Source organism: Gavia stellata, chromosome 12 (genome assembly GCF_030936135.1).
Source record: "Gavia stellata isolate bGavSte3 chromosome 12, bGavSte3.hap2, whole genome shotgun sequence".
NCBI lineage: Eukaryota > Metazoa > Chordata > Aves > Gaviiformes > Gaviidae > Gavia > Gavia stellata.
In genome coordinates, this window is record NC_082605.1 from 19,718,678 (window position 1) to 19,742,335 (window position 23,658).

The 23,658-nt window shown below is 43.7% G+C and overlaps 1 protein-coding gene across 3 annotated transcripts in view; it reads left to right on the forward strand.

Moving 5' to 3' along the window:
- MITF (melanocyte inducing transcription factor) overlaps positions 1-23,658 on the forward strand; it is a 108,569-nt gene that overhangs the window by 11,155 nt on the left and 73,756 nt on the right. The window lies entirely within an intron of this gene.

Here is a 23,658-nt window from a genome sequence, read left to right on the forward strand (position 1 = left end):
TGGCTGGAAGGGGCCTGGTGCTGCTGCTGCATGTTTGCAGAGCTGGGGAGGGTCTGTCGTGGAGCCTTTTTGGTATTTTCCAAAGGAATCGGCCACCCTGCCTTTACAGCAGCCTCCTGCTTTCTGGGAGAGATCCCTCTGAGTAGGCAGTAATTACTGTCTTTCCAAAGGAGTCCTCGTTTGTGGAGGAGACTGTTAATTATCTCTCACTTAGTCTTTGTAATGAAGGTGCTTATAAGAGTTGGGCTGGCGTGCCAAGATCTCCATAGGACAAAATTTCCCTCCTCTGGGTGTGCAGTGTCTGCAGAGACCTCTCGCGCCGGTCCAAGGTCGGTGCATCTGTTCTTGGCTCCCAGGTGGGATCTCCAGGGACTTGCTCTTTGAAACTGTTGACCATTTGGCCTTGCAGCACCACTTGGGACTATAAACAGACCTGCAGAGGAACAGGTCCAATGATCTGCTGTTCCTGAATACCGTTCTGCTGTGCCGACTGTCGTGCTGCGTACCAGCTCAGTGAAAGGAGGCTGGGGAGAGAAGGTGGCTCTTGTAGTCAGCTGCAACCTGGAGCACCTCTGATGGTGGCTGTAGTCTCAGCTGGTAATGCCACCATTTTCATACCCAGAGCTTCTCCTGGGCAGCCTGGGCATTGCAGGCATTTAAGGTAGGCACAGAGACGGAGGCACACGGAAGATGACAGGTCCCACTCTCCCAAAGGATTGCGAGAGCATCAATGCACTGTCGATATGGTGCAACGTTCAGCAGATCGCGGTGATGCTCTTGTCTGTGCCATCCTGGCTGGCTGATGTGGAAAACCAGTGGTCCTGCAGGAAAAAACATACTAGTGATCTAGAGAAGAAATGCTTCAGTGATTTCTTGTAGCTCCTCCTTGTTTAAGTGTTGGTTTGCTCGCTGGCCTGTTTTCTCATCTCGTTTTTGAGATGTGCTATGAGCTGGAGGATGGTACTGGTTTGTATGGTTACCAGTCTCATCCTCTGCTATCTGATAACTCCTGCCCCGTTGCTATGAAACGTTCTAGTGAGATGCTGTTGTAAAAGGGATGAATATCCATCTGTAGCTGCAGAGATATTTTTCCATGGCTCATCTCTTGTTGATCTTTCTGATCAGTTTTCTAATTCTGCTGTTGGTGGATTTGAATGATTTCTGGTGTTGTCATACATCTGTCTGATGCCTGTTTCCCATCTGTAATTTAATACCTTTGCATTGAAGTTCATTAAGTAACGCAGTGCAGAAAATTGCAGTATCTGTCCTTGTTGTTTCTTTTCAGTGGGTTTATTTTTTTGTGGCAAGGACTTTCACAGCTCTTGAAATTCCAATCCTGTAATAATCATTATTTAATCTAAGACAGTTTGCCCTGTATTTAAGAGCTACAGCATCAGGCTGTGCTTTGGAGAAATACTAAATTTGGCTGCTTGCAGAGTCATCCAAAGGACATAGGTTGTTCGGTAGGTGCTACTTGACTTCTTGTAGTGCTGTAGGGAATGCCTGGCTTTGGGGGCTATGTGATGGAAATGCAGTTCCTCCTTTCCGCATGTAGCATGGGAAGAAAATAAGTGGTTGAACGAGGAACTGTGTGCACTTCACTTGGTGGCACTTACAGTTGCAGTGGACCCTTGGCAGCAGAAAGTTGGGTGCTCTAGAACTGTAAGATTGTATTGATTGTGTTGCATTTCTGCTGGAACAAAAATATAACGGGCTCAGCATTTGCGCTTTCCACTTGTGTATTGTTTTCCTCTTTATTTTGTGTATTTAGAAAATGCTATGATCTGCAAACTGCTGGTTTAGTATTTTCTGTGGAATGAAAACCATCTGGATAATTTAACTGAATTTTATCAAAGTTTTCGGTAACAGCCTCTTTTCTGTTTCCTGGCATCTTGTTAGATGAAGATGAGAATTTGAGTTAAAATTCAGGGAGGTAACTATGTGCTGGTTTATGACCTGGAATTTCAGAAACAACTTGGGCTTGTTTGAAGTTGCAAAAGTAATCGAAATACTAAAATGATACACCATCTCTCCCAAAAGCATTCTCCCTGAGCAAATGCCTGCCATGGGCTTTTTTTCCCCCTAATGTATTTTGAATCCTTGGCGTAGTGGGAGCTGCAAGCTAAAGAAAGCATCCAGCGTTCATACCGAGGCTTCTTTTGAAGGAGACCAGACTTAAATGCCAGCTAAAGTTAAGCATATGTTTAAAGACTTCCCTTGATCAAACCTCTGTTCAGCAAAACACTTCCATGTGTTCTTTATTTCAAAATCCTAAATAATTCAATTGGTTTTGTACTCGTGGGTTTAAACTTGTTACAGCCCTGGGGCTGCACAAACACGGGAGTGCTCTACCCCCATCCAGCAAACCTTAAGCGCATGAACTGTGCTGCTCAAGACTATTTGTGCTTAAGTTTCAGCTCATGGCTTGAATATGTTGCTGGATTGGGAGAAGAGTGTTCAGCATATGGCAGGCTGTTAAATCTGATGTACTTCTGAGCTTGACATTGTGATTTTAATATATTCCACTTCTGTTGAAATACTACTTAGAAAAGTAAAAAAAATCCCACTAGAAACAGATAAATGCATGATCTTTTCAACATGAGATGCAGAACTAACTGAATTTGAGCATAGTCTGTTTAATAGAGGAAGGGCACTATCAGCCAGATTTTTCTTTCTCCCCCTTGCCCACCCCAAAAGACTTAACTGCCCATTTAGTTTCTGATGTCCTGATGATAGCGTTGGCTTATGGATTAGGGTTTTTTTGATGGTGTTGGTTGGTATTTTATACTTATTTATTTTTAAGTGAGGTGAAGGAAAGTGATAAAGTTCTCGGCATTGGAAAGTTTTAGGTGTTTGAGAGATGAGGATTTAGATTTGAACTTGCTTAACTCATGAAGAACAGTTCCATGAGCACTCATGAGTGTGGGGGGTGTGTGTGCGTGCTGTGATAGTGAGTGCTTGTGTGGCTCCTCTGAAAAAGTATATGACTGCAGCTTTACAAATCCAAGCTGGGTTGCTCTCAAAACCAACCACAGTGTTGTTAGTCTAATATCAGCTGTCATGTGGACAGGTTCTGAAAATCCGGAATAGGGTTATGATGTTTTTCCCAGCGGCTGTGTAGAGTCACAGTCATTGAGGTGACGCTTCTGGAGATACCTAGTCCAGCTCCGCTGCTCGTTGTGTTGAGTAGGTTGCTCAGAGCCATGTCTCGGTAGGTTTTGGGTATGTCTGAACCCAGAGACTCCACAACTTCTCTGCGTGACCTGTTCCAGTATTGATGACCCTCACAGTAAAATAAGCGTTGTGTTTTGTTTGGGTTTTTTTTTGAGTTACACATAACTCATACGTACTGTATTCTGACTTGTGTATCACAGTATGCACAAAGCGAAGCATGCAGGAGGCTGCACACCTCCTCCCCAAGTTGCACTTCTTCAGCTTTGCTTTTCTAAGTAAGACAAGGGGAGTTATTGCTTATCTAAACTGTTGCAATTTGTCCTAAAAGCAAGTGATGGTACAGGTATCATTAATGAGCTGGTGGGCAAAACTTCTGCGGTTTCAGTCTCGGCTCAAAGTTTGCCAGATTTTCTTCCTCATCTTGATTCAATCTTGCTTGACACAAAGTAGGTTTTTTTTTTGCTTTGTCATTCCCCGTTGCGGATGGATGCAAAGCACCCTACAACATAACGTTACATCTAATAAGCACTTCAGCTTCAGTGCAGAGGTTGTGTCCCGTGCTGCAGAACTGTACCTTGGCGTTGTTTGTGCAGAGCATTTGACAGATGCTCATTGCTTGCGATGTTATCTGGACTGTTCAACGTGTGTAATAATTCCAGTTCTCTGATGCACCAGCACTAACTTGTCTGCTATGAATTCATACACTAAAGTTGAAATTACTTCTAAAATAGTAAACATGAACTTTGGCCATTTCATGCTCTGGGGTGATTCTAGAATCGGTTCTTCGGGTGCTGTGCACAAAGTGCCTTTTTTCTAACCTCCGCCTGTGTCCGTGTTCGTCGGGACAGTGTACAATACGCTTCTGCCAAGCTATAGTAAACAAATAGCACATAGAATTGAGTATCTAAGGGTCGGTCAGGACTGATCTTGCCTTGGCTGTCCTGTGTTCTGTCCTGGATATTAGGAAAAATTTCTTTACTGAGAGAGTGGTGAGACACTGCAGTAAACTGCCCAGGGAGGTGGTGGAGTCACCATCACTGGAGGTGTTCAAGGAACGTGTGGACGAGGCATTGTGGGACATTGTTTAGTGGGCATGGTGGGGTTGGGTTGATGGTTGGACTTGATGATCTTGCAGGTCTTTTCCAACCTTAGTGATTCTGTGTCATGCGGTTAAATAGGACTACACTTGAGTTTTCTGCAGATTCCTTTTGGCAGCTTCAAGGACCAATAGACTGGAGATCTTACAGAATATGTTCTTTAGCATAGAAAAGGTTTACTGGAATTACTGGAGAAGTTTACTTTGGAGGTGCCTTCCAGGGTAAAATAAAGTGTAGCAGTTAAATACAAATCTTTAACAATATTGTCACTAGCAAGTAAGAGTCCTGTGCTATGCGATGCCATAGCGGTCTCACTTGATTCACTTGGTGTCGGACACAGAAATGAACGTGTGCTGACTATACAGTCTCCAGTTTGTATTTTCTGAGGCTGCATTCATTTCTCTGTACTGTCAAGCTCTGACATGTTTGGGTAACTGAAGTTGATTGGCAATAGCAAAACATCAAGTATAAAAGAGAAACCATGTTTACTGCTCCAGACTTTGTTCCTTTTGTATTTCCAGTAACTACTGAGAAATGAGTGGAAAGTTGAGGGTGCTTTCCCAGAGTACCACTTTTTGGGGAAGAGACTTGATTGCTTATTGCCATCTAGAAGCAACAAGCAAACCTGAGAACCAATAGCGTCAACGGTCAAACTTACTTTAAGTTTATAGATGAGGATGATGCCTGCATTTATGCAGTCCTTTTGGGCTTTCCTCATGCAAATGAGTGACTTTGGATGGTAAACAGCGTGCAGCAACATCTGTACTCCCAGGTGCTGTAAGGCTTAGCTCTTAGGTGCCTTGGTGACAAAATGAATACCATTTGAATGTTAGATGTTGGCAGATCTTGACTGTAGTTTTTGCCTCTAGCAGTACCTGTAGCAAGAGCTCTTTTTACCGCATCGCTCGTGTTTGTCTCCCCTTGTTTATTCCAAGGCTCAGTGGTGCATACAAGGGAGATGGGGAGAGGTCTGGACATCAGCTTACAAGGCCATCTCGAAGTGCCACTTGAGTATCTCGCTGCAAATGCAAGTTTGGGGAGCAAGAGGAGTCCTGTCCTCTGGGTAAAATGTGGGACCCTGGGAGGTCTCGCTGTGTGAGCTGCTGCTTGAATAAAGCTGTTGGGGCAGTTCAACTCTGCAATGCTTAACTTCAATTAAGTTGTCAAGTTTAGCATTGCTTTAGGCATTAATGGAGTTTTACTCTCACTTAAAAATCTGGTTTAGTAATTAACCTCCATTTTATTCTGGAGTTCAGAAGGTGCTCATTTAATGCAGCAAATCTAATGTCATGTGAATTAAAACATGAAAGATATTCAGTAATGAGAAACTGAAACAGGGTAGTGTAGAAATTAGATTATATGCAGTTTACAGGGAGCTGTGCTAGATGCTGAGTTCTTAATGAGAAGCATTTTGAAGGCACTGCCTTACCTCTGCATTTGCATGGTTAAGGAATGTTCCGAATTAATTTGGGAATTAGTAATGGGGTTGGGATTTCTTTTGTTGCACACTGACTTTTTATTGCGCTTAGGTTTATTGTACAGCTTTTCCTGAAATCTGGACATCGGACAGCTGTGACAATACAAGAAAAGTGTGGAGAAAAGTGTATAAAGATGGAGGGTCCCCTGGCTCAACTGGGTGATATGGACTAATAGTTGAGATCCCCCTTCTCTGTTGTAACTGAAGACTGACACCAAAATCCAGCATATTCTGCTGAGTTTATTGGAGAGAGGCATGGAAGGATGGTACATGGAAGGAGAATTACACCTGCAGGCAGCAGAGTTGCCTCACAAAAATTGGCCTGGCCTTTGTGATTTAGTTGGTAGTGTTCTTCATACTGCTGTGCCCCTATTTTACATCCTACCACAGCTGTTACTGTTACAAAAAAAAGCGGTCCCCAGCTTTTCTGGCAAGAGGACTGTTTAACTACTCCCAGCACAGGAGTATAGCTGCATACTGCTGCTCCCTCCACAAGAGCAGAGCTGCTGTGCGAGGGGAAACAGGTTTAATTTTCCCCAGAAAAGTGTCAGGCTCATTGCCTGTGTGTGGAGTATATGCCAGCTGGTAAGTCCCACGCTTTTCAGGACTGGACTGCTGGCATCACACCCATTCACATGGGCTGGCTTGCCTTTGGATGTAAGGAACAGGCCTTCAGACAGCCTGGAAAACTGCACCAGTTTCTGCTGCCCAGGGCTTTTGGGAGACTGCAGGGATAAGGGGCAGCTTTCCCCTTTCCTACTCAACATCGCTTGCACAAAATGTTGTTTACGCATCTTTTTTGGTCTGGGTATTGGGGACTATTTAAGAGTGCCAATTCAGAACATGAACACAAAGGCATTTGCAGAGCAATACTGTCCTGTCTATCGTGCTTTTGCCCTGTGACATGTGTTCTCATTTTAAAGTGCACTTCCACCAATTCATTGGTATTGTCTACTCCAGTAGATTTCAGTGGCGAAGATGCAGGAGACTCGGTGTTGGCCCAGCCATCTCTATAGCTTAGATATGTGGAATCAGAGGCTTTATCTTTTATCTCATTTGAGTGATTTAAGGGGAAAAATAGCCTCTTATCACTTACTTAACTACTTTATTTCCAAGGCGGTAACGTGGGGTAAAAGTTCACCTTACGAACACCAGCAGAAGGACTATGCACTACACGGGGTGTGGTTTTGTGCTACACCTGATCTTCTCTGGCTGCAAGCTGCTGCTGGAAGGTATGGCCGTGCCCATCTGTGCCTGGAGTTGCAGCCCTGCACCCCGTGAAGGAGCTGGCTGCTAAACGGCTGCAGGGAGAGTTGGTTTATCTTGCTGATTCAATGGGAAAGGACCACACATGGTCAAAAACGTCAAGTTTTCCATCTGCTTACAGAACTGACTTGTGCTATGGCCACACAGTTACGAGACCCAACCCAGGGGAGGGTTGGGAACCAGGGCGGTGGGAAGGCAGGACTCCTCCTGCCATAGCAGCTTGCTGTTATGTTGGATTAGGTGGAACATAAAATCTTACTGCTGACCTTATAAAAACATGGTAAAAGTGATGTCTGAGTTACATGGCTGGCATGTGGTTGGTTTTCTCTATGTGGCTGAATTTTGCTGTCTTAAAAACAGCATTCCAGTAGAAAGCGTGACAAGTACCATGCTTACATTCAGTGACATCTTTACCAATGAGTCCAGTTTGATGACTTTATATGACTGATTCTTAACATACTGCGTCTCTTAAATGAATGAGCAGTAATGCCAGCGGTCTGGTAACCTGCCAGGACTCTTTTCTCGAGCTTTATGCTTGCTCCATAGGAACCCTGTCCCAAATAATACCGGCTCACTGAGCTAATCATCTTATGGCTCAAGCATAGTTTAGTTAATTCTGTGTAATAATTTACTGATGTCAGCTATACTGCAGTAGTTATCTGTGTGCAAAGTCCTGGTTCATAGCAAATATGATGTAATGCAGGTTAGCGCTAACCTCTTTGACCGTCGACTAAGCTAAGCTATCTTAGTGCACGTTGGCTGTGGTCTAACAGCACATGTGGCTGCCCTCGTTGCTCAGCTGCTGAATGACAGCTTGTTAAGCCAACGTATTTTGAGCGACTGCTTGAGTCCTCCTGCCACCATCGAGACCTGGAATCACTTGTGTCAACTGCAGCTGTAACGTCCAAGTCATGCTGTGTTAATCCGTTTTCCATGGGGACAGAAAATGTAGATGATGGATGAAACGGGATTAAATTCTTCCAGTGTGTAGCCGCTGCTGGTGACTGTGGACTAGTTTGACAGGGTTCACATCTGTGTTAACTTTCAGAAGACAACATGAAGCTATTATGCAGTTACTACCCACTCCAGGATCTGCACATCAATTAGGAGAGGCTGCTTACTCATGCTCCTCAAAAGTTGTGCCAAAATAGCTATTACATTATGTCAGAGCCCATAATTGTTCAGGATGAAAATAATCAGAATATAAACCTTGTTTCTCTTCAGGGCCTTTGTATATAGACCTAGGACTTTGATACAGGGTACTTTGGAGCTGTTCTGGTTCAAGAGGGTTCCTCTGTAGTTGGCACATGTCGGGGAAACTATTATGAAACGTGACGTTATTTTTCCAGCAGTATATCTGGGGAGCTCCAACAACAAAGTCCTCTGTAAACAGCTTTTGTTCTGCATATTATGACTTATGCTACTATAACACTTAGGATCCCTGCTCAGGCCCCAGCATCCCGTGCTGCTGGTAGGTGCTGCGTGAGCATGAGGGAAGGTGGTGGGATGCTTCACAGCAGATCTGCAATCTGAGAATAAGACACAAGAAGCAGATGGCTACAGGGGGAAACAATGAGGCAGAGCTGTCAGCGTGATGGGAAGGAGTCCTAGTGCACCCACTGCCTCACTGTTGTCAAAACCCTGCTCGGCATCCCGCCCAAGCAAGAGCTCTTGAGACACTTGATGGAGGATGGCGGGGCAGGTACGCTTGGAGGTACCTCTGAGGACCTTCCTTTGTACATGGGAGAGAGCACCAAGTTAGTTGTTCTTGGAGAAATGTGGCATTGTTGGTGACCAACTTGCAGCATTTCTAATCAAGCTGCAGGAGTTTGTGGTTCTGGATCCCAGCCCTGTCTCCTTGGGTGGTCGGTAGCAGTTTACTATGGCGCAGAGATTTGTGGCCGCAGAGCCTTGGACAGGTGTAGGGTCTCGGTTTGTGACATGCCAAGGACGTGGCATCTGTGGAGAAGCGACAGAACCTGTTGTAACGAAAACAGAAAAATGCTGGCTTGACTGATGCTTCTAGTCTTAGACAGGAACCTGGAGGTCTGTCTCTTGACCTTCCAGGCTGTCCTCATACAAGAGCTGCCTGATGGCGCTATGCAGGAGCGGAGCTCCTTTTTCCAAAGAAGAGAATAGGCTCAAATGTAATCACGTGAATTATTTGTACGATGCAACACGCAGTGAGGATTCTGTAGAGGAAAAACGTACCATCGCATTGATGGGAAGGCTGAGGTCTGTTCTGTAATTCTTGATCCTAATTCACCATTTTCTGTCTGTTTTGCCAAATACCTTGTAACGCAGGGAAAACGATAACTCGGAAACAATGCTGCGTAATAAAAATAGAAGTGCTTGCTCCAACTCCTCCATATGTTAATGGCTGGATTTTCAGGCAAGAGGTTCCAGTAAGGTGTGCCAACAGTCTGAATACCTGCTTGTGCTGTGGTCCTCTTCCCATGAAAAAGCTGTTTGGGTTAGAGACAAGGGTAAGGTCATTGGGAGTGTTTGGTAGCTCTGTGAATTGGATCCAATTCTGTGTGTGTGATTTTGTTAGAAAAAAATGAAGTATCATAATTCCTGAGGTACTAGCAAGGTTCTTGCTTTAGGAATCCCGTCTCGCTCCCATTTATTTCTTCCCTGTTGGAAAATTAATGGCGGGCGAATAAATTTTTCCCATTGGAGGCCATCTGGAAATAGCTACAGCAGGCTAAATTATGCATTGTGTCTGATAAAAACTTTTCAAAGACCCTTTCTCTGGGGAAAGGGAGGATGGAGGCCTGGAAAAAGGTTTAATAGGAAAAACAGACAAAGAGGTTAGGCTTTAAAAAATATGAAATTCTGGTAATGTTTTCATTCAGAGAAGAACACACAGCAAAGTTCGATAATGTTTCAACATTTGCATTCAGTCATGAAAGTGGTACCTAGCCAATGGCCGCTGTCTTGGTTTATTCTGTCCCCTACCAGTTAATGGGTGTAACTTCAAGATGCAGGCCACCTTTCCATCATTTAGTAAGACAGCTACCTGTGTTAAAATAAAAGTAGGTACACACAACGCAGTACTATAGGTTTGCACCTGGAGTTTGGGTACCAATTGGCTGAGCTCTGGCAGGTTGGATGTCTAGTTCCTTTTTCTCTAGCTATTTCAAAACCAGGAACAACTCATCAAAGCCTGGACTAATGAATCATTGCAAATGCTTGATGTGTTGGCAGCTACATGCCACCCAGCTTCACACTCTGTTCTGCTGCTGTAATTTGGAGAAACTGTTGGAACAGTGCCCCCCCCCCCCCAAAAAAAAAAAACCCAACAAAAAAAAACAACCCACCAACAAAATACCAAACCCAAAAAACCAACAAACCAACCCCAAAAAAGTCTGTCCAAAGATCTGGGAACTAATGTATGCAACACTCCCCCAGTTTATTTGTACCAAGCTGTTTGGGTAGGCCTTGATATTAGTTCTAGCTGCAGAGCAGGTTTTAGTCAAGAAATGAAAAGCTTGGATATCATTTACACTGAATAGATAAATGAGCCAGTTAATCCAGAATTGATGAAAAAAGCTCATCTGAGTTGGGAGAACTCAGTCAAAGAAATCAAAATCTCTGAGTCCATAAGCAAGAGCTATATGGTGCTTTGCTTTAAATGGGGTGTTAGTCATTATCCTGTCAGTCATGTTTATTAGCTTGATTTAGAGGTGTCTCATGCCAAGCTGTGTTCAGCTTTGCATGCACAGGAGGTTTGTTTATTCTCCTGATGTATTAGTTGAGTTAGATTAACTGAAATCTGTACTTCCATCAACTATTTGTCGTATTTTATTTGGCTCACAAAGTCCACGTCATGTTTTAACGGTACGCTGAAGTACATCAGTCCAATACTTCCAAAAGGCTGCCTGTCTTTGGGGGTGCAGAGGTCTTCTGAGGGTGATCTGCTCCCCTCAGTTTGGCTGAGGGCTTAGTAGGTGGTGTTTGCACTTGCAGCAGAGGAGAAACGGGGAGTTATGAAGGTGAGTGGTCCTCTCCTGGCCGGGTACCTGATGGACCTTCAGTTCCTTAGGTGTTCACCTTAGGTGTTCAAGGAACATGTGGACGTGGCACTGCAGGACATGGTTTAGTGGGCATGGTGGGGTTGGTTGATGGTTGGACTTGATGATCTTACAGGTCTTTTCCAACCTTAATGATTCTGTGATTCCTCACTCCACATCCCTGCAACACCTTGACCCTTTGCTGCCCGAAGCAGACCGTAAGTCACGTCGCAGGTGAGCCTGTCCAGAGGAAGAGTTTCTGTTTCACGGAGGGGTGAAGTCAGGGACAATGTTTTAGCTGGAAGTTGTGAATCAGGCTTTTCCTTCAAACCCAGAGGAACAGTCCCCTTCTCCGAGAACTTAAATCCTTTTCCATGATTTGAAAAGTTGCCTGCTCGCCTGTCCTAGTGCTCCTGCCTTTTCTTTTTCTCCATTTCTGCAGTGTCAGGAAGAAAAAATAAATCTGTAATCCAAGTAATATTCTAAATATAGAAGTGCTAGTTTACAAATGAGAAATCTTTCGGATGGCTTCAAAATGGGTTTTGTAATAAAAGGAAATGTATTTGACACTGCCAGAATTTACAGTCCCACCAGAGGCTTGTGAAATAACTGCTATACCAAACATCCTGGGCTGTAATGGAGCTTGTTGACACGTACGGGTTACTGAAGGGTATTTCTGGCTGTTGCCATGAGGATGGGTTAGCAGGAAAAAATTCTTTGCGACTACTGTAGGGCCCTGTCTGTTCCATCAGCTTTTAAAAAGAGCTTTTTAATAAAAGGTGATTAAAGAAGGGGGCCGTCTTTCAAAACGAGCAGCAGAATATGGCCCCTGGGAGCCTGGAGGAAGGGGTCATGAGTAAGTCTGGTGTGAGTGGTAGAGACTAATACTGCTTTTGGCTGTTTAACCAACTAGGAAGCTGTTTTGCTGGAGTCCCTGCAACTTGCAGGCTTTCTTTTTTCTTTTTTCTTTTTTTTTTTCTTCTTTCTCCAAAATTCTGGGCTTTGACGTCTCTATGGCTGCTCTACAAATACAGGTTCCAGTTATTCCCAGGTGGGATAATGGCTTTTTTTTCATGTGACCACTTAGTTTATAAGTGTTGCAGGAAGGTGTCGTAGTAATCTCCAGGTGATGTCCAGTGCAGAGACTACTCTCAGCCATTTGATGAGATTTTGGCTACGGATTTAGAGGTGAATGGTCTTACTCCATTTGACAGCACTTTGTTTGTAGCAATTATTTGTAGGTACATCCAGGGGTCCAGTTCTGCTTGGTACATAGAGGCATAACCATAAAGAAGCTACATTACAAAGTGTGTGCTTTGCCATGATTTCTGCTTGGTCTAACTTGAGGCACTGAAGATTTATCAGGGAGAGAGTGAGCTTCTGCCCAGCTTCTCGTAGCGTCCAAAAATAAAATGCTATGGGAGGACTTAAAAATGGCTGATGCTAGAAAGAAAAAAAAAAAAAAGTTTGTAATGAACTTTTCCGCTACCAAAAGTTAATTTTCAGGTTGAAATAAGAGAGTTAAAAGAAGTATTGAAGTTTGATCAGTAAAATTGTCTATTAAAATGGGAAATGGGGGCTCTGGTGCTTCATTTCTGTCTTCAGACCAAGTTTCCCATCTCATTCACTGCCACACGCGAGGCTTGCACCGTATTATTTTCATCCACAGGTCTCCTAAGGGTTTCACTGCTTGTCTGTGAGCCTTGCGTTGCCTGCATGAGGGGATCAGAAAACGGAACTCCGTGGTACATGGAATGTTAAGGATTTGCTTAAATGTTTCGCTGAAGATGAGTTCCCCATGCTGAGTGACAGTGGTTTAGCCGGCAAAACCCCAGTTTTAAAGCCATGGTTTTAAGCCACATTTGGGCCTGTGACTTTGTAACCTGTTTCTGTGGGAGACTGCGCTTTGCTCTGCCTTTTGCTGGGCTTTTAACTTGCAGGCTTCTGATGCCCACACACCACTGGCTGTTGTTTGTGAGCCCTGCGCTGCGGACCACCGCTCCAGGCTCTGCTCCTTCTCGGTACACAATGAAAATACCTCCATGAGCTCTCAGAGATGTTTCAGGTTACATAAACCAGAATTTAAAATAGTATCTTTTTCACAACATTTGGAGCACGTGTTCATGAATATAAATTTTCAGCGCAGTGCCAGCAGAGTTAGTTTAACAGATGCAGAACTCTGTTACTAAGAATAGGTTCTGCAGTTATCTCCCCACGCGAATTTTCTGCTTGGGCATTTGCAATGTGCTTATCAACACTGCAGAAGATCATATGCATGTTCAGGTTTTTTGCAGAAAATAGTCTGCAGGCTTTCTGCTTTCAGAAGCTGTGGAAATCATGCTCTTCTGAAGCCACGCTGAGTTTCAACTGATGAATCAGAATTCTGCATGGAAGGATTTGGGTACAAACACAAGAAGGAAATTTAATGTTATCTTTTTTTATTCCCTTTTTTCTTTCTTGCTTTTCCCTTGGTAAACAGCAACACTTGCTGGCAAGAATGGGAATAACAGATCAATCTGCTAACTTTCAATTGTTGGATTCATGTTTGTTAGCTGTCCATCTCTTTTTCCAGCTGTTACCCAGTGGAGAATTTACCTGGTGGGGAGGAAGATGTAATGTCTTGGCACAAGATGCAGACTCTTTCCTTAATGACATTAAGTCCATAAGAACACCTGGAGTCAAGTCTAGAGTTTATTTGTTTGAATGAAAGCTGAATTCTCAGAGTTTTCCCACGAAAAGAAACAAAGTGCTCTCATGAGTTAGGCAAACAGAATTTGGTCACCAGTAAGCACAGGAAATTGTATTTAAACAAGAAGGAAAGAGTTAATTGAAGGTTGCCTGCTCCTCATTTGCTAAGCAGCAGAACTTCAGAACTTTTATAGGGTGTGAAACTGTGGTTAATCACCATAGTTCATGGGGATTGTCTCATTCATTACAATACACTGTTAGGAGTGACTGCTGCTGTTGCCAGTGATGTCAGGAGATTTGTTTCATTTAAAAAAACCCAAAGACCTGGGCTTGGTACATTAGTTGTCATTGTGTTTCTTTTATGTTCACCTTCAATAGGAACAACATACTGAAAAGAAACACAGTTTTTAAGGTAGTTGAGTGCTTAATTCCTTTCGTTATCAAAGAGAAGTTAAGTGCCCATATACAATAAAAGTATGGCCTGGAGAAAAGGAGGGGAAGACAGTCTGTGCTGGAGTATTCCCGAAACTTGGAGCTACTACTCCCAAGTCCGGCTCTAAGCATTACAGCCTCTTTCCTCACCTAATTGCTGCCAATGTGCGAATCCACCTCTCTCGCCTGGGTTTGTCTCCTAAAGTCATTTTCCAAACTGGTGTTGGGAGAAGAAAATTTGCTTGTCTGTACCTGGGAGCAAAACCGATCCCTGAAGTTCTGTAGGACTTCCCCCTTGAATTGGGGAGTAGGAATATGGGGAGGCAAAGGAAAGCTTGGGATTTTCCGTTTTCTTGCGCTTAAATTAAAACAGTGATTCAGACAGCCGAGGGAGACGGTTTATCTGTTCAGCTATGGTACAGGCGTTGCCTCTTCTTGTGCCAAATACCTTTGAGGATGGGAAGAGACAACATGGTCTTTCTGGAAACCTGAGAAGAATTTTGGTGGTTAAAAAGAAATAGATTTTGAGTCTGCTGAGCCTGTGCTCCCGTTTACACCTAGTAGAAGAGAGCAGGGATTATAATAGAGTTCAGGAAAAAAGCCTTGAATCAATGAGTGTGTTATTGTTTAAGGACGCCTTTTCTTTTATTTCTGAGTGATCTGGGTAATTTGGTATTCTCTGTCTCCTGGAGAAGGCTACTGTGCGTGGTTTTGTCCTTCCAGCAGCTGCGGTAGCCTGTAACGATGAGAGTGCTGTAGGTCTGAGATAAGTGTTGGAAATGTGCATGTTTATTTCTGAAACACGATACAAATGTAATAACTTCTGAAGATCATCTATAGATTAGCAGATACTTGGTGAGTCACACCTTCCCCTTCTGTTTTTTTTTTTCTTTAGCATGTCATAAACGTTTAGGAAAGCTCATTCATCCCAGATAGGCATGAAATCAATCTTTGATGCATAGGGTTGTGACTCAGGGAGTGGAAACAAAAAGGCCACTTGGTGTAATGTCTGCTGCTATGCTCTTGCCAAATGCCTTGAGCAGAGTGGGAAATCTCTTCTGCTGTAGTTTGTTTGGAAGATGCTTTGAAGATTATGGATCCCTTCCATATAGGGTGCACCAATTAACTGTGATTAGGAGTGTTGTAGGTAATAACTCTGCTATGAGGATGAAAAGAAGATGAGAAAGATGAATAGCACAGGATATGAAGGTATTGGCTGGATATGTGAGGGAAGGCAATGGGGTATTGGGAGTCTTGTTCCAAGGGGAGCAAGGCAGCAGGGAAGCGTGAGCCAGTCCGGCCCGGCGGGAGCTTTGTCCAGAGGTTTTCTAGGGCAGGCGTCAGGAACTGGCTGGGAGCTGATGTCAAGGTGAGTTTCTGCTTAATTTCCTTGTTCTGTCTTCAGTCCCTCTCTTTGTTGTGTATGTGCCTTTGGCCCTTCTTAGAGAGTAAGTGGGACTACATCTCTAAAAGACCCTTCCGTCTTTTATGCAGCATGAAGGGGAACTCGGAGCTTTCAGGCTCTGTTTCTTGCCATTCTTTCTTGCCTTAAAATGTCAAATATATCCTTAGCTGTGAGAACTTGCCTTATCCTTTCACATTTGTCTTCCATCCCCCAGAACCCAGCAGTTCCACTAGGCTCCCCATCTCTTGCTTCCCATACTTGTTCTTCCATCCTGGAGATGTTTCTGTCTGTTGGTATAGTTAACTGGCTGCATTAATTTCATACATGTCCTTCACCTTCTCCCCTTCCTACCTGGGAAGTCACTGGTGTAGATTTGTCTTGTGTTGCAGCACATCTATTTCTCCTTCCCAAAGCTTTTGCTGTGTGCTCATCTACCTTGTCCAACAGATTGCTGTTTCATGACCGTCATTCTCGTGAGCCTTTTAAAATGGTCTTATTAATGAACTGTGCTGTAGTTGGGAGACTGGCCATGAGCTGGTGTCATGTTTTTAGGGCTGTCTCGGTGGCACACCGGCACCTCTGCAGTGTTCCCAGTGCATGACGCTGACTCTGGTGCTTGCTATCACAGGGACAGATTATAACCAGTCTCTTGCTGTCGTGGCAGCGCAGGGCTGATGGAGCAGTTTTCAGGGCGCTCTTGCGTGCTGTGTGTGTTTGAGCAGCGTTGATGTTCCTGTAATTTGTACTGGGTGGACAAACAGGCTGCTTATTGCTCCTGTGATTGCCCAGGAAATGTTCTGTCAACTCCACCCTTTTTTCCTGATGTGTAGCACTTCCCTCTGATCCAGTGTGGAGCTAAGCTGGAGAGAGGAACAGAGAACTGGGTGAGTCACCTCACAAAGCTTTTGCAGCACGTGTCTCACTGAATCTGCTTACCTTGCTCTTTTTCTCCTGTGGGTCTTTTTCTGCCCCATGTCTGCAGTCGCTTTGCGTTGTTCTTTGAGATGCTCTTAAGAGAAACAGTCTTGTGTGCTTGTTTTTTCCATCTGTCTGTCTTCCATTCTTTCCGTCGATCTTCAGCTTGCCAGTGCAGGGGGTAAATTGGCAGGTAAAGATGATCCTGAGATGCTTTCTGCAACACTTCCTATGGCAGCATTACATAAAATCAACTTTGCTCATAGAAAATGGAGGGGTGGGTTCAGCAGAACAGCGCCTGGGGAGGAAGGAGAGGGAAGGCTACCAGCTGCAACGCTGTTTCAAGTAAAAGCTTCTGCCCGTTGGTCTTGTCGCATCAGAATGAGTTGACCGTTAACTTTAGTATGGAAAAAGTATTCTTCCTTCCTGAGTGTTTCCCCTTCCTTCAAAGGGAGGAAGAGATCCATGGTAGGAATTGGTTGTTTTTTTATTATCATCATTAAAAAAAGACAAAACTCTTTTGCTGGCATCTATTGTAGGGACTGCTGCAGTCTCCTGGCACACTTTTGTCTTCCCCCGTGTTACTTACATTGTCCGTCTTCTGTAATAAGTTCTTCAGGACATGAGTGGTCATGTTTGCTATTTGTGTAGTGCTGGTTGTACAAGATGCTGATGTTGACTGCTCCTGTGTGCTGTGGCAGTGCAAACAAATAATTAAGTAGCTTATATGTGGCAGGTAGAGACTTGGTGTATATATGAGTGAATGTGCACAAACCTGTGACACGCGAATATATGGGGGGGTGGTGGAGATGTATAAAAAGATTAAGTTTTGTGACTTGGATAAATAAGCTGGTTTCAGGTAGGGGAACAGAGCAATACCCACAGTGGGTAAAATACCCAATATACCACTCAAGGGAGTGTAGCAAAATAGAAGCCTCTGTGTATGGGTTACTGTCTGTCAGAATTGCAGCAGCAAGTCATTCAACAGCTGATTTGATTAATACTTTCGAATGTAAATGTAACTTTCAATGCAGATGGGCAAAACCTTTACCCATGTAAACAATTAATTTTGTTCAAATGTGTATAGTAGAGTAAATGAATGCTTTTGATCTTTGTCAGTTTTTGACCTGGTCTGAAGGAAGAAAGCTGTAATAAGAGAGGTCTTCAGTAAGTCCATTTTGACTTAGGCCACTCTTCAGATGCTCCATCACTAGGAGAAATGTTGTATGGTTTCTTTTTACAATGTAAATATTTAAGGGGAACATAACTTCTTGGTGGAAACTGTCTACTTAAAAGTATTAAGAGCTGTGTTTATTTATAACATATATGAATAATTATTACTCAAAGTCTGAGTATTATTTTCTTGGGAAGTCCCTCATTAGAAACTCTGCATCATCAAGGGTGAACTGTACTGTTACTTAACTAGTTTTGGTTTGCATCTGGGCAGAGACGTAAGGAAAAACTGCAGAGGCAAATACAAGACGTTGTGAATAAGAAAGCAAATCCCAGCATCCCAGATACTTGCCATAGTTATTGTTCCTTGTTGTCCGGAACTTAAGCACAGCCAATGCTTAGCTGCTTGTGCAGTGAAACGTTACATATAGGGAGTGTTTTTCCTATGGAGTGTTGTCCCGGGTGGTGCTGGGAGGGAGAGAAAAGCTGGGGGTGGGTGGGTGTGCTCCCCCCCCCCTTAATGCCAGTGCTGCTGGGCGTCTCTAAGCCTGCCATGTACCTTCTGCCAGACTGCATACCCTCAGCTTGGGTTACACATCCAAGTATTTGGCCTCTCTCCGCTTTCTGGGACTGTTTTTTGTGCCTGGACAACAGCGGCTGTGTTTCCTAATTCAAAAAGTGCCTTATAGAAGAGGCTTTTTTCATCACTCCTGCCTTGCAAATGGGGAAATAGAAAGAGAAAAGGGAGCAACTTGCCCTTAGGTGATGTAGATAAGCAGCAGTCAGGAACAGAGCCCTCCGCCTTGCCAAGTCCTATAGTTATTTCATCTGATGTTAGTGTCACCAAGCAAAGCTCTCCTGTGAGCTTCTGAAAATAAGAGTTCATTACAGAATATTGCAGAACATAAACAACCCTTCCCTGCGTGCAGACAGAGCTAGCTTAGTTGCAATTACTGATAATCGTGGCCGTAAACTCCTGGCAATGATATTTTTTGACAGGTAGGAATAGCTCAATAGTCAGTGCTGGAGCTGTAGGGTTGGAGAGATGTGGCAGACAATAACAACATGTACAACAGGCTACTGCTCACCCATGGAGTTGCTGGAAGAGGAAGTTTCCGTACTGTCTGCTCATGGCCAGGTCCGGGAAGGGCTGTCCTGCATGGTCCCATGCACGGGGAGTGAACTCTGACCAGCTCACTTCTTGAAGCTGACATTTAGTTTTTGTTACACAACACATGTAGCTTTGACCTTTCCTTAAACAGAACAAACTCAAAAGCCTTTGGGGTTTCTTGTTCTTACTTTCTCAATGCTTCAATAGTCTTTTTTTTTTCTTTTTTACTTCTCTTTTTTTAGGGGCTGATAATGTTGTTCTTGGACTTGTAAATATGCATCCCTTGCCCCATCTGTCTCTTTCCACATACACCCAGACAGGTACTCCTCCATCCCTACTATGATGTTACTCAGTCCACACTGTTTTCTGGCCCTGTGTTTCCTTGTCACTTACCTCACCTACCCTGATGTCTTGCTCCTACCTTCCTCACACTGTGGTTTCCACCTGTGCCGCATCCCTCAGGGCTGTTCCTTGCACACCGACTGTTGTCCTGGCTGCTGCTTCTCTGCATCTCTGGTTTTTTTCTTGCATTTTCCTCTGCTTCCTAAGGGAGAAGGCCTCTTGTACTGCATCCTTTCTTTTGATGTGAAGTCTTACACTTCATTCTCCCTTCTGTCCTCTCCCTGTACCATTGTAGACTAAATGGAATTTCTGTAGTTTCATGCCTAATAGCCAGAGCTTGATTCTTTGTATTTCCACAGTTCAGAAGAATCCCAGCTGTACCTCGGTACTTCGTAGTTTTTTGTACAGCACAAATCCAAGGATGATCCCCAGAACTCTAGTTTTGTGAACTTACTTAACTTGGGTAGGGTAGGAAAGGGTAAGAAAAGGTAGGAAAGTAAGTAATACAGAAACAAGGAATGGTAGTATTAGTTACAGATACAGGCACAGGTTGCAGGAAAAGGAGAGCCCACCTTCTGTATTGACACCTTCTGTATCGAGGACTTTTTTTGTCCTGTAAGGACTTTGCAAACTGGCCGTTTCTGAGACCAGTCTAGGATGGGAGAGCATGCACTTGTGGCAGGACATGAGTTTGCTTTGGATTCAGGAGAGGGTGAGGAGTGGTTTTGCCCTCTCTGCCTCTTTTTTGCTTTTTATCCTCTGTTTGACTATCCATTAATCCTTATGTCCCTGCTCCAAACCAGCCATAATGTGTGCTTCGTAGCTTACATCTCACTGTGATTTATTTCCGCCTGTTTACTCAGAATTGTTTGCTTCTGTGGCTAGTAGTGGGATAACTAGAATTCAGCATCAAGGCTGTATTATGTGACGTTGGCGATGTTAAAGCCTCGCTATGCCCCTGCCATGGAAGGGGAGGAATTCAGATGCAGTGATTTGATTTAGCATGTTCCAATCATACAGTCAAGGAAAACATGCTAACTGAATTGGAAGTGATGGCTTGATTGCTTTGGGATTTTTCTTTTCTGTTCATAAATGACTAATTATTTCCTGTCTCCCCACCGCCCTCTTCCCCCAAACTAATCGAATTTAAGCAGAGTTGGCTTTGCGTCTAAGAACTGGGCTTCCGCAAAATGTAGCGAAAAGGAATCGGTTAATGTTTTTACGGTTAAATTATTAGTTCATAAGAAATCTCAGTTGTTCCACAACAGCAGCGTTTTTCTTGGTTTATGCAACAAATGGCATGTGAAAAATCTCTGCATTGCTAATGCTGATCCATCTGTTGACATGCTATTGGAACAGCAGTGCACTTAATGGTATTTTAGATTTGGTCAACCATTAAGCAAGCGTTTCCTTACAGGTTGGTAGTTTTCTTTAATCTTGTGAGAATGTAGATGCCAGAACTGGTAGACCTGGAATATAACTGTGCTGACCTCACAGGAGATAAATGCTTTGTCCATTGTCCTTTCTTTCTTCTTGCCCTGCTTTTGTCTTGTGTGAGAAATACCAAAACAAAAAAGGTGTATTTCGGAGCTTGGTGGTGGTCTGAGCTGTGCTCGGTCCGAGCACCTGGAAGCCTAATGACAAATTTGTCTACTAAAAGCTTACGTTTTTCCCCCCTAACTGTTTTTGTTGATCTAATGAAGTAGTCTCCTTATAAACTCTTGAATTGCTCATATCCTGTGATCATCATGGCTGCAAGAGCATCACTTTTTGTTATTACAAGAATATAACTTTTGATGTTTCAGGCGAATGGATTTGTTCGTCATCCGCTCTTAGCAAGTACCTTGTCAATGCATCCCGCAGTCATCTGTCCTGGTTTCTTTTATATTTAGGGAAGGCGAAGGAGCTGTATTGAATACTGTGAAGATTGACCAAGGGTGGTCTGGGCCACCTGCTTTGAGTCTCTGTTGAGTTCCAGCCCAAGACCTTTTAAGCAATGGCTTTTCTATGCGGATGCCTGAGTCCAGCTCACGTTATCTGCAGCCTGTCAACCTAAGCTTGGGCTGAGGGGTAAGAAAGACCAAGCTGGAAGAAGAAAAGGGAAGGAGAGAGAAGGGCGGGCAACTTTCTGTCTTGAAACTTGTAGCCTGACGTAGGGAGGTGGTGAGAGAAGTGGGGGCTCCTGTTCAAGACCGGTCACACTGACCTTTCTGAAACGGAAGAAGTGGTAAGTAAGGTCGGTCTGCTAAACCTGTAGATGTAGCCAGCCTGCCGACTTTGTGTGTTGGTTGTGGCTTTTCCTGAAGGCCTCTAGAAGCACAGAGTGTTTGTGGCATCTAAGTTAAGCACCAGAGGGTGTACTGGACCTGGAAGAGCTGAACCATGGTCCCACCTCCTGCATGGGGTGTCCCAGGAGAAGCTGAAAGAAATGGTCTCCTACGGACCTTACATTTTGAGGACAGGGTGGACACAGAAACTAGAAAGGGACCATTTCTGCATCTCTGGTGTCTTTGAAAACAAGTGCAGTGGGACCTCTCCTGTAGCAATTTCTGGTGGGTCCTGCCAGGAGCAGCCCCCTTCTCTCAGATCTCCCAGACATAACGTTATTTCACCAAATGTGAAGCTGTTCTTTTTTTTTTTTTTTTTAAGTGTGAAATGTCCCAAACTGTTAGCTAGGCTTCTTTTCAGAATACTTTGGATTTGGGCTTTTTTTTTTTTTTCTGGAAAGACTAAGAAATAAAACAAATTACTTGCACAGGATTTATTTCTTTACCAGTTTTTGGTCTGTTTGAAATTACTTTTAAATGAGCTTCAGTAACATGGTGCTTTTATTTGTTAGAAAATAATGAGCAGATTTACTCCAGGTCTGACCTTGCCTGCCTGAGGTTGTGTTACCCTAAAATGGATGAGCCCCTCTCTGAGTGCAAGAACCATACTTTAATTGTCCCTAAAGGTAGACTGCTGCTACTGGAAGGTGTTATTTGTCATGGCAATAGCCATCTTTGCGGAGCAATCTTTCCTGTCTTCAGCAAGAAGTTCAACTTTTATTTCTACCTGAAATTTGAACATGGTGGACATACTTTTTTTTTTTGTAGTGTGTGTTGGTTGCAAGAAGGATGCTCGAAGTTAAGTATTTTTGCAGTGCACCCTTAGTAGAGATCAAGCAGCTAAAATGAAGTCATCCATTCTTTATTTGCCAACATTTAGGCACTATTTATTATCTCTATCCTAAGCCTTGCTGTCTTGTCTCTGGTTTTTACATAGTAATTAATACTTGCATTCTAGTCAGCAGCAACACAACTGAAATCAGAGGCAAGTGCTGGGACACTGGTGTCTCCCCTCTCCCCACCGTCGCTCTGTGCAGAGAGATCAGGAATGTTTTCTTGGGAAGTTCTGGGAAGACTCGCTGTCGAGATGTATGTGCTGCGGTGCCCGATGGCTTGAATGACACTGCCAGATGGACTGTACGCTCAAGTGGCTCTGACCACTGGCTGGGTCATCGCATGTCTAGAGGCTTAGTCACCTTTTAGGTGAAGTTTTTGAAATAATTTTTTTCTTTTAGTTTACCAAACAAGGCTCACTAAATTATTCTAAAATCTATGGAATATTGTTTGTTCTTAGTCCAACAGAAACAGTTATTTAAAAACGTTTGGAAAAGTATTTCTCAATATATCCTCTGGTGTTTCTGCTGACCTGAAACTGCTTATTAACTTGGTGATGCACCAAGGCTGCTCTCTGAAATAAATAATCTAATATACCCTCTACTACTCTGCTCCGTCAGTGTGTGTGTTTCCTTTAAAATGCTACAAGAAGCACAAATATAGCTGGAGCACCTAGTCTGGAGTCGGGGACAAAAATAAGCATGACATTATTATATTAGACTTGGACACAGTTCTGACTGGTGATGTGCTCTGATAACTTTGACATCTAATATTTTAAGCAGACTTTAAAGTTCGTAGGCTTTGCTAGTTTGGTGGCTAAGCCTTTCTGAGTCCAGCTTTTTTCTCTGAGGTTCTTGATTTGGTGTTTGTATCCTTCTCTAAAGTCTGCTATTAGAGAAAGCCACGGTTGTGCTTTTCCCTGGTCATACAGAAGTGGCTATTAGACACGATGCCCCAGCTGCCAACTGTCTCTTTTTTTTTTTGTACAGCAAGGTCAAAATTACACAGATTTGCAATCAGGTCACTCTCTGTTACCTTACTGAAGCACTTCTGTAGCTCTCTTACCTCCCTTCCTGCACTGAAACTCCTGAATTTAGTAACATTGAAGCCCAAGGGCTAGAATGGTGCTGTGAATTTGCCACAACTCATTTCATTTGCGTTATGCCCATTCAGACTGTTAAACGGCCGTTCCCTTTCTTCTGCTTGGGCTTTAGGGAGCCGTCGGCAACGTGCCAGCGGAGTTTGACCACGGGGCTGCTCTGGGTCCGTGTCACTGCCATTACTCCCAACCGCTATACCAATAGCTGTATTTATATTTGCAGTATCGCCAGCTACAGGCCTTCCTATTTTAAGTATCCCTGGCATGTGGTAGCCTTTCCAGAACACGATTTGCACTCTTAG